This window comes from Phyllostomus hastatus, unplaced genomic scaffold (assembly GCF_019186645.2).
Source record: "Phyllostomus hastatus isolate PE091 unplaced genomic scaffold, TTU_PhHast_1.1 phas_contig_29, whole genome shotgun sequence".
In the NCBI taxonomy this organism is placed as follows: Eukaryota; Metazoa; Chordata; class Mammalia; order Chiroptera; family Phyllostomidae; genus Phyllostomus; species Phyllostomus hastatus.
Window position 1 is genome coordinate 41,567,765 of NW_025333835.1, and position 17,159 is coordinate 41,584,923.

Genomic DNA, 17,159 nt, shown 5'->3' on the forward strand with positions numbered 1-17,159 from the left:
GCAATATTTCGCGATTGGGAGTCTGACATAATGCACTTTCTCATAATTTATTAAAGTTGCTAATACATTTCAAAACTGCGCGAAGAACACAGAAACCTCTGGGTAAAACCGTTCTGTGCATTAACCCTCCATTGATTTTTGCATCTCAATCAAAGTAAAAGCCTCAGTCCTTCTGATGACCCGGAAGATGCTCCATCCTCTGGTCACCTCAGTCCCCTCACATCTTCCATCTTAGTTATGGTTCTCTCCCTGGCTCACGCTGCTCTAGCTGCACTGCCCTGGTTGCAACTCTAGAATACTCTCGGCACACTCCGGCCTCAGGACCTTTGCACATCCTGTCTCCTCTAACCAGGCTGTTTTCCTGCCCCCTTCTCACGGAGGCCTTCTTTGGTGCCCTTAACAAAAATTACAAAGCCCCCACCCACACACTTCCTACCATTGTTAGGTGGAATTTTCTCCCTAGCGCTTAACACATTCGTGCCTGCTGTGTATTTTACTTATGGATCTTGTTCTGAGTCTGTCTCCCTGCCCTGAAATGTAAGCTCCCTGAGGGAAGGGACTTGCTTGTTTTGTTCAAAAGTCCATCTCCGTGCTGACAGCCCCGGCTGCCACAGAGGAGGAGCTCGTTTATAACATGCACTGAGTGGATAGTGGCTGGAAATGGAAGTGGATTCTGTTCAAGGACAGGACCACTGGAAGCACCTTGTCGTATTACACCTTTCCTCTGCTGAGACCGTCAGCAGCTGGGACACTGAGGTCAACAACCACAGAGAGCGCACATAGAGGGCTTTCAAGTGGAGGGAGGGAGGCCAGGTGCCAGGGCGAGGAACAGTGCCCTTGGCTTTCCAGAGAGCTCAGTTAGAATCCTGACTCGACCAGCCACCGGCTCTGTGACCATCGTAGGTGAGTTACCTCTCTCAATGTGCTCTGTGCATAAAAGAAAGACAAGGACGCAAAATCCCAGGGTGGTTGCAAGGGTCAAGGTCAATGCAGGTAAGACATCTGGTGTGGAGCAAGCCCTCAGAAACATAAACACTCTTGTTAGGTATGTAAATCATTCTTGTAAATTTGTAGTTGTTTGCATTATTCATAAAAGTAGGAATTCACACGCTTGTTGGAATGTTTATCTTAGGGAACACGCTGAGACTAGTTTAAATTTTTTTATTTTTTTATTGATTTGAGAGAAAGAGAAAGAGAGCCATCAATGTGTTGTTCCATTTACTCATGCGTTCATTGGTCGTTTCTTGCATGTGTCCTGAGCAGGGATTGAACCCACAATCATGGCGTAGCAGGATGGCACTCCAAACAACTGAGCTACCCAGCCAGGGCCACACTGAGACTATTTAAAAATCCCTTGCAACTTTCTTGTCTTTTTATCCTTACAGAAATTTCCTTGTGAGGTTATTTTTTTTTGTCCTCATAGAATTTTTTTCCAAAGCCTACTTCACACACTTTTATTAGATTCCGGTATGTATTTGTACTATTTAGGGATCATTAAGTGGGAAGAAATAGGCTCTGAAGCAGTGAAAACCACCTTCAAGGTGTGTTTGTTCACTGCCAAGATCTCATCCCGCAAGGTTCACAGGGTCTTGCCTGGCAAACTTCGTGTCCTGCAAAGATTCCTTTGTTGGGCAAACACGGACAGCATGCACACTCTCTCGCAGGCACAGTGCTCTACCTCATTGGCCATTCTGAGGCGAATGGGAGAGCATCTGCTGAGGAGCAGTTCCCAGTAAGGCTGAGACTGAGTCCCGATAGCCCCTGTGACAAGAGCGGGCATTCGGTTTCATGCATCATCGCGAGGTGCAGATTGCTAGAGAAGGGACAGGACGGCAAAAATGCTTTTCCAGGGGCAGACGGGGAGAGGTTAGAGGATGACCCATGCGGAGCAGGGTCTGTTACACTGGGCCTTGGCAGGGAAGGGGCGTTTGGACCATTTGAACTGGGGGAAAAGACAGCGGCGCGAGTGGCGCCGGCGCGAACGAAGTCCTGGAGGAGGGCGGACAGAAGGCAGCAGGCCTCGGGTCCCCCGCTCCGGCTGGACGGGAGCCCAGGCTGTAGGAGGGGAGAGCAGGGGGTGAGACTAGAAAGGAAGGAGGCTCACTGTCTGTTCTTACCCATGGGCGGCCTTGCTCACGGGTAAGAACCTCTGGACACGACCCGGGAAGGAATGGAGGTTCTAGGAGGTTCTGAGAGGTTCTGGGAGAGAGACGGATGCACCCGGGGCCATAACTGAAGTGGATTCTTCACGGCTGCCAATGCCTTTCACACGAGTGGGCCTTCCAAACACACATACATCTCCAGGCCACACCGCTTTCTTGAACTTGAGACTCCCATATCCAATGGCCTACTTGGCACCTCTACCCTGACATGCTACAGGCACCTCAAACTCAGTGTGTTCAAAACACACCTGCTGCCATTTCCCCGGACCTGCATGAACCGTGCCTTCTGCCCCCGTGGGGGTGTCAGTCCTGCCTTCCTGAAGCCCCACTGTCCTCCTTGACGGACCTCTCCCACCACCCCTCATGTCCAGTGTGCCGGACCTCCTGTGGGGTCTACCCCCAAATATCACCAGCACCCACTCCTTCTCTCCACCCCCACTGCCACCAGCCCAGTCTGAGCCGCCCCAGCCCCTCCCCTGCCCACTGCCCCAGAATAACTGCCCCCCCCGCCCCGTGCCTACCCTGGCCCCTACTCTCTGTTCTCAACGCAGCAGCCAGGGCAAGCCTCCTAAAATGTCACCTGTGTGCTCAGCATCCCCATTTCCTTTCAAGTAAAAAAGTCGTCCTTACAATGGCCTCCACGGCCCTGCATGACCAAGCCTGTTGTCACTTCTCTGACTCCCCTTTCCCCTCTGCCCGGGCTCATGGTGCCCCGGTCCGCCAGCCTCGGATACGCCAGGCACGCCCCTCCTTGTGCGTTGGTGCTGGCTGTTCTCTCCACCTGGAGTGTGCCTCTCCCAGACACAGGCATGCCCACCTCCCCACCCGCTTCAAACCTCTGCTCCGAAGTGACCTTGTCAGTCAGGGGGGCCCTGCCTGCGGCGCTCCCCAGTCCACTCATCTCACTCCTTCTCCCCCGGAGAACTTGGCACATTCTGCTCGTTAGCTGAGTCATAATACTTACTGCCTGCCTGTCTGCTCCAGCCAGAAGCTAAGTTCCGTGACGACCGGGTACTTGTGAATCGTGCTACTGATAGAACCCACGTCCCTAGAACATTTCCTGGCACATAACAGATACGCAACAAATGTTTGTTGAGTGAATGAAGGGCAGCGTGCCGCCGGCGGGGAGTCCGATGAGGGGTCTATGGTCGGCCCCGGGCCACGTCTGTGGCTCGCACAGGCCCGACGGGGGCAGCGGGAATGAAAAGGGAAGGGCAGGTGCCCCACGCGGAGTGGATGTGTATCCAGGACCAGGTGACTCCACGCGGGAGACCTGGGGCTGCGTGAGAGAGGAAGCCACAGGCCCAAGGCACCGTGCTCCGGAGACAGGGGCTGCTTGCTTCACCCTGCCCCCTCGTCCTTATCGATCACAGAAGCGACCGGCTGAAACCGAGCAGATAAGAATGGGCAAAACACCGGTGCGCCGAGCCGGCTCCACCCTGCGCGCCCTCCCAGCGAGTCCCACCACAGCATGGCGGATGCCGGGCACCCAGGACAGGCAGATGCTTCACGCTGGGGTCGTCTGAGGGAGCAGGGGAGTTCCCCACCCCCACCCTGCCCTTCCCCAGGAACCTGGAGCTTTAGGGCTCTTCAACGGGCAAAGCACAGATGCAGGCCCCACGTGTGCCTGCACCGTTTGGAAGCCGTAGTTGGATAGATGCGTAGCCCATTTGTGCCCCTGACGCCCAGGGGCCTCGTGTACAGATCTGAAAGCTTACAGGGCAGGTCCGAGGGCTGTGCACGGTGCCGCCTTCTTCTCGGGCACCCGGAGACGAGCTGGGAGTGGCCTGCTTTGCTCGTTCCCAGCCATTATTAGTTTGATGTACTCACATTCCACCGTACGTATAAAATGGACTCCATCACTTTAATTGGATTCATAAAACTGTATGATTTATGAAACTTCACTCGGATCCTCTGGCTAGTATTAGACTTGACTTAAATATTACTTATTACTACGGTTTCTTTCCTTTCTTCTAGCCATGTGCGTATACATTGCAGGTCTATGTATCTTGGTTTCTCAAAGAGAGGAACAATTTATTTTTCATCCTTGTATCCATTTGGGCCTAGTGTAGTACCAGCCATATGGTAGCCATCAATAATTTATATTCTCTGAGCGTGGCAGTTTTGGCTGAGCCAGGATGAGTACATTGAAATCTTGGATCTTCCCCTGACAAGCTGTGTGACCTCAGTCAAGTTGCTTAACCTGTCTGAGCCTTGGTTTCCATATTGGAAAAATGGGGATAAAAATAAGACCTACCCTAGAGGCTTATAATGAACACCAACACGATCATTCTCATCAAGTACACAGCCCCACGCTTAGCACATCACAGCATTTGATAAAGGACATTTTTACAATGATATGATCGTGTAAAAGAAGCACAATGATTGAAAGCAGTGGCTGAGGGGTCGCATTGCCTGGGTGGAAATCCTCGTTCTACCTCTTGCTACTTACATGACCTGGGACAAGATTGTTCATCCCTCCAGGTATCATCAGTCCTCCCGTGTAGCCAATGGAGATACTAGTGGTTGCCTCCCTTTCTCATAGGTCTGTCTGAGACAATGCATGCAAAACACGTAGCACTGTGCCTAGCACATATATGCTAATAAAGAGTCAATAATAATAATAATAATATCAATATTTATGGATGCCCAAGAAATATTACTAAGTATTATCACTATATATGTAATTCTCTCTCTTTTTAAAAAAAATAGTGGAGTATATAATCATGGAGTACATAGTAGATTCAATTTACAAATAAATTTGGCTAGCCGTTTCTGAGCTATCAGGAGCTTAGACATCCAACCAGTGGAGATGGATGGGGAGTACTTGGGGGTTGCTGAGGGAACATACTTCTTCCACAGCTCATGGGGAGGTCCTGAGAGGCAGATGGAGTCAAGTTATATCTCGGGGTTTGGCTGGATCTGACTAGAAGGGACCCCAGAGTCTGGAGTTCATTCTGCAAAGTGGACCCGAGAGGCGATGAGCCCAAGAGAGCTGTCTCAGAGTCTCTCCCTCCGAGGTTCGAGTTGGAGAAACGTTCAACCACAGGAAGCCTGAGCAAAATCAGCGGGGCGTCTCCATAGAGTGGGTGACAGCGAGGGCAAACCCGGGAAGATGGTCCCCGGTGAGGCTGTGGGTGGGCAGCAGCTGTCCTAGGGGCCTCAGGGCCCTGTGGGCGGGCTCTTCCGGGTGTAGAAGCCAAGCAGAGCTCTGGTCTGGGAAGGAGGCTGGAGGACAGCAGGATCTCAGACCTTGAACTTGGAGGTGAAACAGCAAGCCCTGTGGTGCCCTGGAGCATAAGAACTGAGACACCCAGTGGGTGAACAAGGTCAAGACAAAGGCAAAAAGAAATTTGGAGCTTGGGTCAGAGCAGCCACCTGCATCAAAACCGGACATACTGAGTCCGGATCAGCCAGGGCCAGGGACCCCGCCTGGGTTCGGGACCTGTCCTGGGGGCCAGGGAAAGAACGAATAGGCGAAGCAGTGGGAGGGGTGGAGTTATGGGCAACCTGGCGGCAGACCTCTCTTCTCTGCCCCCTCCTCTCTACCCTTGTCCTTGATGCAACACTTGCCCATGAAGGTGGCCTCATGAGTGAGGCCACAGAGAGGCCCATCGACCTTCGTCAGAGCAACTTCACACTGCGGGCCAAATTCACACATTTCCCTTGACTTCCTTCCCTAGTGCTCGGCTGAATGGTTCCTGCCCCTGCACCGCGCAATTTTAACACCAAGAACGATTTTTATCCAGTTTTTCTCTGTAATCAGGATATAAAAATTATCCCAATATTTCTCTTTGAAAATGGATCTTCAGAGACTCAGTAGGCCTTTATGCATTACTAATGATTTCTTTAGTGAACCATTTCGTCTTTTGCTAAAATAAATCTCTCCCATTAAATCTTCCCTGTGAAAAATCTGGTCGAATTTAAGCTGTCTAGTTTCATTTGTAGAAAATCTCTGTACTTGTTAAGGATTTAGGAGTTGTTATAGTTTGTTTTTGATCAGACAGAGGGAGCTTCTTAGCTGAGTTCATGAAAAAATTAGAACATGTAGTCACGGAAACCAAATCTTCATGTGAGGAGATAGCCCAGTGCTTTGCTCATGTGGCCTCCAATCTCATGAGGGGAAATAGAACTTGTTATCTAGCATTTTTGTAGGAGACTGTATTAGTTTCCGAGGGCTGCTATAACGAGGACTACGAGTTGTTCTGGTGACTTGGAATAATGAAAGTCTATCCTCACACAGTTTGGGGGGCTAGGAGTCTGAAATCGAGGTGTCAGCAGGGCCCTGTACCCTTGGGTGGCCTTCGGAAGGACCCGTCCCGGGCTCTGTCTGCGTCAGATGTTCCTTGGCTTAGACACGGCCATCTTTTCTTTGTGTCTCTTCACACCATCTCCCCCCTCCCCCCGAGCATGTGTGTCCCTGTGTCTGAATTTCTCCTTTTCATAAGAACACCAGCCACACTGGAGTAGCAGCTGCCCCAGTGACTTCATCTTAAATTAGTGACCTCCGTAAACATCCTATTTCCAAATAAGGCCACATTCAAAGGAACTGGGGCTGAAGACATCAACACATCTTTCCAGAAAGACACAGTTCAACCCCTAACACTGACCATCCAGTGTCACCTCCCTAACATTCACTGTCACACAAGGCTACCCATCTTTCACACGCCAGGACAAAAGTCTGTTCCCTACAGTTTCTCCCACTGGCCACTAGGGGCAGCGGTGAGAGCACGCTTTTCTGTGATGGGGGAGCGTCATTTAGCCTGGGTTGACTTGGACATCGTGGCCTTGGAAAGTCCCTTCAAATCCCTCGGAGCTTCACTTTCCTTACCTTTAAATTGGAATAACATATTACAAGAATGTTGTGAAGCTATAATGGGATACGGTTTTCAAGGCGTGATGCCAGCGTTCCCCTGGATTTCAAGCTTCTTGATGACAGCTCCGCAGGGGGCCAGGGCGCAGGCTCCGCAGCCGTTCTGGCTGCGTTGGACACCCAGCCCCGCCACTCACTGCCCGCGCAGCTCTGGGAAGCTGCTTTCCCTCTCCGTGTCTCTCTTTTTCTCCCATAAAATGAGAATATTCACAGTGCCTCTGGGAGGATCTTGGACTGCAGATTAGACTATGATCTACGAAAAGCACTTGGCAACTGCCTCGTACAGGACAGGCGCCCCTATTATATGCCTTAGTCATTTCTACGGAGGGTAGGACCGCGTCTCAGTGCCCGGCGAGCAATTCCATCCCAGTTTCTGGCCCGGAGCAGATGCTCCAAAATGTGTGTTGACTAAAGGAAGGCAGGCCGCAGCTCCTGCCCCCAGGAGAGACGCGCGGTTAAACCCACACCTCCCCCACGTGATGCCGCTCAGCTCACCCTCCCCCAAGCAGTGCACACACCCCCAGGCGGCCGTGGGGCAAGGTGCCCTGCCCTACACCTTCTCCCCCTACGCCCCCCCCCACCCCAGCTGTTTTGTCCTGAACAAAGTGCAGCTTCCTCCTGCTGCAGTTCCGTTTGCAGGTCAGTCCCAAGCCACCAAGTGGTCAAACCGGCCTGAAGGGATTGCTCTTTTCTTACATTACTAAGAGTGAACACACTTTTTAAAAGATACTCTAGCTTCCCATCTTCTTCCAGTTGCTTCTGCACCCAATAGCCCTTGTTTTCCTGGTGTTTTTCCCACTCTCCCTCCCCTTCCTGCCCACCTCTTCCCCATGCTCCAATCCTACATCACCAACCCCTTCGCCCACCTCTTCCTGGAAGCCTTCCCAGCTTGACACCAACAACCAGGCTACTCTGGATTTGTCATCATCGCATTTGTAATCAGATGCGATATGCAAAGTATTTTCATATACATACCTCTCAGGTGGGAATGCACCAGAGCTGGGGGAGGAGGGGCAGTGATCGCCCGCCAGGCCAGATTTAACCCTTTGATTCCTGGGACCCAGGAGGGCAAAGTGGTGAGATATGGGGGAAAGGGTTACAGTGACCGAAGGAGAAGGGAAACCCTGGAACTTGACAGACTTGGGACACTGGTGGTTTTTAAACGGGGACAGAAGTATTTCCATTATTTTGACAAATAGCACAGCCGTCTAGGAGCACGGCCACGACCTGTCAGACTTTAAGATGGAGTGTCTGCTTGCGTCCAAATTCCAGGAAGCCCTGCGTGAGCGTAGGTGGTTCGCCACCTGGTTTTCAGGTCAGACTGAAGAAGACTCTGCAAAACCCGAAGACGCGTAGTAAGCTTTCGTGTCTTTGGATAAAGCTCACCTACTTAGCAAAAGAGCAGCTTCTGGAATTGCTGACAACTGGCCATCATGAAAAAAGAGGCCAACATCTATTTACTCAGCGTTTATTCCGGAGCGTGGTTCCCCGGCGCTGTATCGGAATGGAAGGCCGAGGTGTCAGGAATTTAACCTCCCCAGAGTGGCTGTGAATGAGCCCGGCTTGGCTTCGTTTCCCGAAGTGCTAACTCTCACTCCCCACCCTCCTCCCTCCACATGTGCCCAACTAGATCATCTAATGAAGGTTTCGGTGTAAACGTGAACTGTGCCTTGATCTGCAATGTGTCCGTACAGCCACCCGAATCCCCATCATCGCATTGATTGCTTTATTTTAATTGCCTATTTAATATCGCAGGGCTTGGTCCATGGAGGGGGCTCAATGAGATTTGCTGGAGGAGGGAAAGGGGAACAAACATTTTCTAACTGTGTTTGGGTGAGCCCCACGAAAGGGTCCCTCTCCCCTGGGCTTTGAGAGGCATTACAAGACACAGGCTAGAAAGGCCTGCCCCCCCCCACACAGGAAAATTCCTGCGGCTGTGATATTCACATTTCGCAGAGCTCCTGTTCCACCCCTGGCCCTGGCGGTGCTCACGGTGACGAATGTGCTGTTAGGAAATCCAGACACTCTGAAGTCATGTGGCCACTAGGCTGGTTGTGTGTTGTGTTGGTACATCATCAGGGTGCACACCAAACCAATGTACCTCTGTGTCTCGGAAGACATTTACTTCTAGTTAGAGAAAATAATTTGCAAAGGAAGCACCCAATGTCCCAAAATTAGTTTCCTTAAATCTCCGGAGAATGGAGGGACTATTTTTGGTCTCACTGATTTCTCTTAAAGGACACATTTGTAGTAAACATATAAAGATAACAGGATGGATAATCCTTCCCAGTGTAGACAGGGCTTAGCCCCTTAAATTGACAAACGGCTCTTTCCAAACATAAGACACAACTGGTATGAGAAACTGAAACTGCCCAAGCAACTAAAATCCATTAAAAAAAAAAAAGATTTAAACAGGCTTTGAAATGGCAAGCTACAAACAATTGACCCTCTTAGCTTCTCCGCCCCGTTTATTAATTTTATGCCTCACCTGTTTGAAACGGTCACAAAATTAGGTCTTAGCGGCAGAAGCCAGCGGTGCTGGAAGCACAGGGGCAGGGGCACCGGCGCAGCGATGAATGAGCACGAAGCGTTCACGCAGCGCTGCGGCTCACCCCGAGGCTTCCCCGCCTCTCCTCTCCCGTGATCACAGGCTGCCCTAAATGCACACCTAGAGAGGGGAGGGCTCAGAAGCACGTGCAGCTCTGTCTGCAGAAGTTAAAAGCACCAGCACTTGCGGAGACAGCCCTGGGTGTCCCCCCTCCCCCCCACAACCACGTGTGGCAGTGAATGGTAGGCCGTGGCCGTTCCTACGGTTTTCTGGGGAAGAAATAAAAACTTAACTCCAGTTTCTGTTCTGCTCTAGGCCATCCATCTGCACTACTTGGTCCCCACATTTTCTTATCCCCCCCTAAACTCACGCGTGTGCAAAGACGGGCGGTGGGTAAAGCCAGAGGCACGCTAACTGCCCACCAGCCTGTGTGATTTTTCCTACTGTTCCGTCCATTGCGTCCACCGGCTTCTCCAGTCTTCTCATAGTTCCCCACGCACTTCCTCTGAATCGTAGAAACAACAGAGCCAAAGGAACACAGCCCAGAAAGGAGACCATAAATATCCCCTTTTTGTATCTTCAGTAGGCACTTTTTGTGCTTTGAACACAAGAGAATTGCACAAAGGATGAATTGTAATATAGATTGAACTGAATTACGAATAAACAGAAAAGACTTAGTATTAAATTCTTGGACAGTATTGATGCAATGGGCAGTTGTTCCATTTTACGGAAGTTCTGGTTATCCTTTGTTGGCTGGTAGTGACTCCCTGCATCCACCGTTTCCTCTAATCCTCATGCCCTGATGGGGTTGAATTTTATCTGCTGTAAATTATGTAGCTGGAACGAATAACACAAACAGCTCACATGGTTCAGCTAGTTTACTAAAATTCAGAAGAAGCCTAAAATCTTAACCTGCCACTTGCCTTAGAGCACAGCCATCTCAGTTCCTTAGTTAACGTCATAGATGAAAGCCTGCTGCATAAATGACCATTCTGTCTGCCCGCACTTCGCCTTGCCCGTGTCCTGCCGCAAAAGCGCCGGAGAAGGAAGAGAAGGTTCAGGCCGAATTTTAAACTTGGCCTTCGCCGCCTGATAGAGAGAGACCCATAAAAATGATGAACCCAAATAAATCTGCTCACCTACTCCAATCAGGGCTTTCATTGTTTTTTTTTTTCCTGCTTTCAAAAGCCTCGAGAGAGTTTGAAACTGTAGAGACACTGGCACTGTGAGTGTCCGAATCACCCAGAGTCACCCAGCTGTTTCCGTCACTTAGAAAAGTCCACTCCACAACACGTGCATCCCCAGGACCCCAAAAGTGGTCTGCGTGATTGAATTTCTCACTTTTAAGCTGTGTACACTATACGTACTTAATAAATCCTTGTAGACTTCATCAGTTTTGACTTGATTGACCACTTCTGCTGATACTCTTCCTCATGGAGCCTCCCCACAATTCTCAGCACCTGCCGGGACTGCTGCCAGCACGGAACTGTGGAGGCACCTCCTGCTGTAGCTGTTGGTTTACATACACACGGGGTCAGGGGTGCCCAGCCCGGGGCCCACGGGCCACTGTGGCCAAGGGTGGCTGTGAATGCAGCCCAACACAAAATCATAAATTTACTTAAAACAGTATGAGAGTTTTTGTGTGTGTGATTGCATATTGCAATGTATTTAACGTGCAGCCCCAGACAACTCTCTTCTTCCAGTGTGGCCTAGAGACGCCACAAGGTTGGAACAGCTCCGCTAGACCAACTGGAGCAAATTGTTGTTTTGTTTTTCTTTCTTCAGAGCAACTTTCACTGCCTCCTGGGCTCTCACAACCATCAAAAGGAGTGGAAATGTGGGAGTATAATGACCCCCTTGGACAGATGAGAACGTTGAGGCACTGCCTCTTATAAATTCTTTGTAAAAGTTCGCACGGCCCCTTTGGAATGAAGCCGCCACCGGGGTTTTCCAGGGTTCCCCCACTATGATCTGTAGCTGCTTTCAAGTCTAGACGAGCCATGCCATGCTCAGCAGCCCTGGCGAGCGCTGTCAGGACAGATATCAAAGGAACACAGATCTGAGGCCCTTCTAAAGCGAGAAACGCCAGTGCTGGCGCGGACGGCGAGAGCGAGTTAGGGGCAAAGACTCGGCAAAGGGTTCGGAGGGCAGCCCAGCGCTGGAGCAACTGATCTGGCTTTGGGAAGGTTGTTGTTCACGCCGTGTCTTTTTATCGACCATGCAGAGGAGGTGTGAACCATGATGGTAATAATGAGGAGGGGGAGGAGGATGCTGGTACTTACAGAGGGCCAGGGACTGTTCCAGCACTTTCTGTGGGTTAACTCTCAGTCCTTCCCAAGAGCCTATGAGGCAGGGACTGTTGTTATCTTCCCCTTACACATGCAGCAGCTGGAGGCCACAGGTCCCCCCAGCAGAGCTGGGTTTCGGGCCAAGCAGCCCAGGTCCAGAGCCCGGGCCCTTTTCCCATGAGGCTAAAGGGCTTCTCCAGGAGAGGGTCCAAGACAGCCGGGTGTCCGGGACGGAGCTCCAGGACGAGAGCCTCTGCCACGACGTCAGTGTGTCACCCAGTTGGTTTCACTCGTGTGGAATGCGAGGGGATCGGAGAGGTTCTTCGTGGCTTTTCCATGGCCCACTCGGGGTGCAGAACTGGCCCCTGGACTCAGTGTCCCCTGCAGGCCACTTCCGGAACACAGACCGCCTGCCCTTGGCCGTCGGAGAAAGCTCGCTGGAAACCACCGTCATGTGCGGAGAGCAGGAAGGGGCCGAGAAGAGGCAGAGGTCAGGGGGCCCGGCCGTGACCCTGGCCCTCGGCCGGAGCTCTCACCTCCCGCAAGGGCCTTCTCGGAGTCTGCTGATCAGTGACGGGGCCCCCACCAAGACACAGGTCAAACTATTCCCAAGCAATCCATCCATACAGCAGAGAGGCCATTCACCCATTTCACTCGTAGATCACATGCAATGCGTTGCTTTTTCCCACAGAAACTGAATGGGACAGAGTTGTCTATTGGCTGCTCCTATGAGCAAAAACTCCTGTTGTGAACCCCTTTAACAGTCTCCTAATTAATGTTTTCTCTTTTCCTCCCATATTTTAATTGACTTTTTCAATTAGGAGCATACTAGGAGAAGATTCTAAAAATTACTTGTTTTAAAAGAAGCAATTAGAAACATCTCATGTTCCAATTATGCTTTCTGTGTCTCACACACCGACCTGATTCTGAGATCTTTTCTTGGCCAGAGCTTCATGTATTCCATCCCGCGCCGTGTAACGGCCGTGTCATGCTGATAGCTCCGGTCTGTTGTTCTGCCAAGTACGTATCGCAGTGGTTCGGCATCTTTCTTCATCGTGCTGACAACCAACATGGGTAACTCTGTATCAGAATTTTCCATGGTGGCTGATTTTAATAAACTTAATTCCGCTTTACATTTTCACTTTTTTTTCTAACCATCCTCCCCGATCTAAATATTCCTGGAATGGAGATTATCTTTGGAGGTAGAATAAATAGCACCAATACTATATAAACTCTGAATTACGTGATTTTTTTTAAAAATAAGCAGTCTCCAAAAAAAATGTAAACTATAATACAATTAAAGATACAAAATCTAATAGGGTAAAATTTCACCTGTGGCATAAAACATAGACCTGATCTTGATAGTCTCCCGCTTAAAAATGGACAATGGCAATAAAATCCGTAACTTTGGACTTCACTGTCAAAGTCATTTGGCTCCAGCTGTAGTCGACTGCTTTCCATCCCATCTTGTATCGCTCCCTCCACACCCACCCCCACCCCCTCTGTCCGCCGTCCTTGAGAAACTCGGAGAAAGTCCCCAGATGGTACCTTCTCTTCATCTTGTTCTCATTCTATATTCTCCCCCTCAACACACACACACACACACACACACTCACACACACTCACACAAACACAGGCACACACACTTCTGCTGCCACTCACTACTTTGCCAAATTCATTCTCAGCCGTCGGGTCTCCGTTTAAACATCACTTCTTCAGAGCCTGTCCTTGACTCACTAAGTCTCCATTCGGACCCTCTCCCACCCTTCCCTCCCAGCATCCTCCTCCAGAACGCGTCTCTCAGTTTGTGAGCTGACACGTTTCTGTCATTGTTCGGGTAGTATCCGCCCTCGCTGCTAGACCGCTAGACTGCAGGATGGGAGGCAGCACCTCTTCTGTTTGCTCCCCTTGGGTTAAGTAGCACTTAACACGATGGCTGGCACGTAGTAGGACTTCAGTAAATATTTGTTGATAGAATGAATGAATAAGACTCTTGCCTGGAAGTACTGGACACCGAGAATGGTGGCGAGTGTGATCGAAACCACTTGCTCTCTCCACACCCGGTGTGTCCCCCCTGGGGTGAGCTAAGAGCCGGAGCTGGCCCATGTGACTCCGGGATGCAGTCTACACACTAGGCCCCGGGGGTGAGCCCACCTCCCTGGGCTCCCAGACCCTCCCCCCGGCCCCTGGCTCCTACCTCCCAGTTCCACAAGATTCTGCACCAGGACCCTGGGGTGGCCCGCCCCCTCCACCCCACAGAAGCTGTGACAGTGCCCTCCTCTGAGGGCTGGACCCCCACACCTCTCTATCTCTCCAGAAACAGTGTTCAACCCAGAGCTGCAAGGGAGAAAGTGCTCTAATAAAACAGAAAACAATCCTAGCAGCCACAGGAAGATGTTTCCAAGACATTTTTATCTTTATGTCTTGGACTGAAACTGGGAGGCACTATTTCTGACACTTCTGTTTTGTTTCACCGTGCCATACAAAGATGCTTTACATTTCTGTGCGCTGCCCTCTCCCATTCGGTTATGACAACCTGCTTTGATAATCAACAGTTTCTGTGTGATGATGTGCAGCCTGGCAAATGTCACACCTTCGCAAAAACTCCCTGACAAATTGTTTACTGTGTTAGCTGGCTTGTTACATTCTGACAGTGGCTTTTCCTTTAGCAGCTCAGAATCCTAACAGATCCCTTACTGAAATCCCGCTGCCTAGAGTTCCCCGGTGCTGGAATTAATATGCGTAGACATCATGGTGCAACACACTTCAAAATATTAATGCTGCATTGAACTACGGTTCAGGGCTGTCTCTTTAAATATGGGCACTCACAGAAACACCCTGTAGAGCTGAAAATGTTGTTAATATAAGATACCTGGGTAAGTATAATTAAGTAGTTTTTGTCATGTTTTGAAGTGAAAGTTTATTTTATAAAGGAATCAAAAAGCCAATCAAAATACAGCTAAACTTGTTCCCTTGCCCTGACTGTAAACAAAATGTCATATATACATATTTTTCTTTCTTTGGTAATATTGACAACACTTACTTCGTGCCTACTATTTGCCAAGCATTTTTTCCAAACCTTGTGGGTGTATTATTAACTCATGCAACCCCACAACAGACTTCAGCGGGAAACACAACGATTACTTGCACTGTGCAGATGAAATAAACGGAGGCACAGGAAACTCACGTAATTGGCTCAGACTTAGAAACGGTCAGAGCCAAAGTTATGTGTCCAGACATCTGCCTCTGAGCCTGTGGATTTAACCACTTCTCTGTCTTCCTGCCAATGAATAGACCCAGGCAGGTGATCTTTCCTTATTCCCAAATCCTCATATATTTTTTTACATTTCAGATTGCGTCTGCCTTCTATTATATTACGGAGAATCATGCTAGGTTTGTCTCCCCCTGCCCGGATTTTAACTATTGCTAGTAAACAGCGTGGCGTAGTGATGTGAGCCAAGTAGACCTAGATGTAGAATCCAGCTCCATCGTCTACCATTTATACGATCTTAGGAAAGTTCCTTCGTCTTTCTGAGCCCATTTTGCAAAATAAGGATCGGTACAGCTACTTTCAGGAGAAAATGAGATAGCCACGTATAAGTTGTCTGGCACCTGGGTGATCGACAGTATACCTAACCCCAGGTGTGTAAGTAAGAACACTAGGAAATTACATTAATTCTCATCGAAAAAAGAAACAAATCCACCAATAAATTACTAATTTGATATCGCCAATTATGTTCTATTGGCTGAAAATAGTTTATACAGTTCCTTAAGAGTCCCAGGTATTTCAAGAGATAACAGCATTTACAAGAAAAACATATTTTAATCTAGCCTAAATTTTCATACACAGCTACAAGGCCTTGCACTAGAAGTCAAGCGGTCAAACAGACGGTTGTCTGAATGAGCAAAGCTGAAGAGGCGAACTGGTGGAGGCACGGATGTTTCTCGAAGTCCGTCTCTATGCTCTGCGCCTCTGCTCTCCCAGCTCCTCCCTTAAGGCCGCCTCTACCTTGGCGCACATGGGCCTGTGAGTGGACCTTGAATACGTGAGCCTCTCTGGGGTCAGCTTCCCAGTGAAGGGCTGTGACTAAGGAGAGTTTGAACTGAGGTTATCACAGAGAAGCCTGGGTCAGCTTAGCCCTTGTACGGGAAATGTCATCCCATCTCGCTCTCCCTGGCCCCGCCTCACACGCCGTGGCCCTCTCCCATCACGTGTACGTACGGGAGCACCTGGCATAAAGGCAGCCAATCCAGAAACGGGTCACACACCTGTGTTGTAGGAGCAGGTATGGAATACTTTCCTGGAGATTGGACTTTAGCAAACTGAGAGACTAAAGCATTTATAAGGGAGGGCAGAAAAGGAGGTGAAAGAAGAGATGCCGGAAGCACGTTGGTAGGGCTAGGGGGACCCAGCGACGTCACGAAACAGGGAGCAACGTACAGTTAAGATAAAAACTTTACCCCAAATCTTGCAAAGCAAAGCAGATGGGAAGAGAAAGAGAAAGATTCCTCCACCGCTCTGATGTAGACTACCTTTAATCATGGTTCCACTTGACCTGAATCTTTACAACAGACCATCCAGCTCTGGACCATAGAAGGTTGCATGAAACATCACAACTTAAACTTGAGACTAAGGAGACGTGCTGGCTTTGCCCACTGTTGCAGAATTTCCGTAGCAGAAACAGAACCGGTTCCTTCTGGTGTGCCCAGTACCCGCCCCCGTGTCCTCCCTGCGGAGGGTGACACCATCTCTCATGCCGCTAACAGCGGAGCCTCAGGGCAAGGTCAGCTGAGGAGCACAGACCACCGGGACTGCGCCTGGGAGATGTCTGTCCTCTTCCAGGGAGATTCTCACTCAGAGGGAGCCCACGCTGCCAAGAGTGCAGCTCAGATTAGTGGGAAGCGGAGTGAGAACTCCAGATGTTTAGAATTAGGAAGACTATAAACAAATTTGTATCCCCGGATCCACCCAGCTTGCTTTTTAAAATTATTTTTGTATCTGGTAAACAAACACATATTCTCTCTTTCTTGGTTGCAAACAGACTAATTCTTTAGGGAATGGTAATACTCATACTGGGAAACACGGTTAGCTATTCTTTCCCCAGAAATTGCAGAATTCACACATCAACATGATTCTCTCAATTAGTAGTTCTGAAAACTTGGGACTTCAGTATAAACACTACCATTTGCAAAACTCTTCAAGACTGGTTTTATGCACGTGTGCCACCTAATTTTTTTTTTTGCTTTGCCAACTTTAATGTCCAAATGTTACTTTTGCCGTAGACATT

General features: G+C 49.7%; 1 protein-coding gene across 9 annotated transcripts in view; it reads left to right on the forward strand.

The window, feature by feature from the left end:
- MBNL2 (muscleblind like splicing regulator 2) overlaps nt 1-17,159 on the forward strand; it is a 151,945-nt gene that overhangs the window by 80,742 nt on the left and 54,044 nt on the right. The gene's annotated exons all lie outside the window — the stretch shown is intronic.